The sequence below is a fragment of the Charadrius vociferus genome, unplaced genomic scaffold (assembly GCF_000708025.1).
Source record: "Charadrius vociferus isolate BGI_N301 unplaced genomic scaffold, ASM70802v2 scaffold735, whole genome shotgun sequence".
In the NCBI taxonomy this organism is placed as follows: domain Eukaryota; kingdom Metazoa; phylum Chordata; class Aves; order Charadriiformes; family Charadriidae; genus Charadrius; species Charadrius vociferus.
The window spans coordinates 70208-70532 of NW_009648544.1; the positions used below are offsets into that span (position 1 = coordinate 70208).

The 325-nt window shown below is 57.2% G+C and overlaps 2 protein-coding genes across 2 annotated transcripts in view; one reads left to right on the plus strand and one right to left on the minus strand.

The window, feature by feature from the left end:
• The window catches only part of LOC104287284 (zinc finger protein 2 homolog), a 56979-nt gene that overhangs the window by 37560 nt on the left and 19094 nt on the right, over nucleotides 1-325 (plus strand). The gene's annotated exons all lie outside the window — the stretch shown is intronic.
• TRIM28 (tripartite motif containing 28) overlaps nucleotides 1-325 on the minus strand; it is a 19428-nt gene that overhangs the window by 3828 nt on the left and 15275 nt on the right. The gene's annotated exons all lie outside the window — the stretch shown is intronic.

A 325-nucleotide genomic window follows, 5' to 3' on the forward strand; every position in this document is an offset into this window, starting at 1 on the left:
TTGCAGGATCCCTCCTCCTTCCCACCCCCCCGCAAGGAATCAGGAAGGGCGGTGGCAATTCCACCCCCCATTCCCGAGACGAGGAAGCGGTAGATCCCTACGGGAGACGAGTTGATCCTGTGGGAGATCGGCAGATCCCAAAGATGTGGTGGCTCCGGGTGATTTCTGAAGATCCAGGGAGGAGATTCCCTGAAATCCTCCGTGATGCCAAGGGACACTAACCCCAGTAGATCCCAGAGGATCCAGCAGCACCAGAGGAGCCGTAATGGGACAAGGGGAACTGCAACTCTCAGGAACGAGAGATAAGTCAATCCTGGGGACGTAG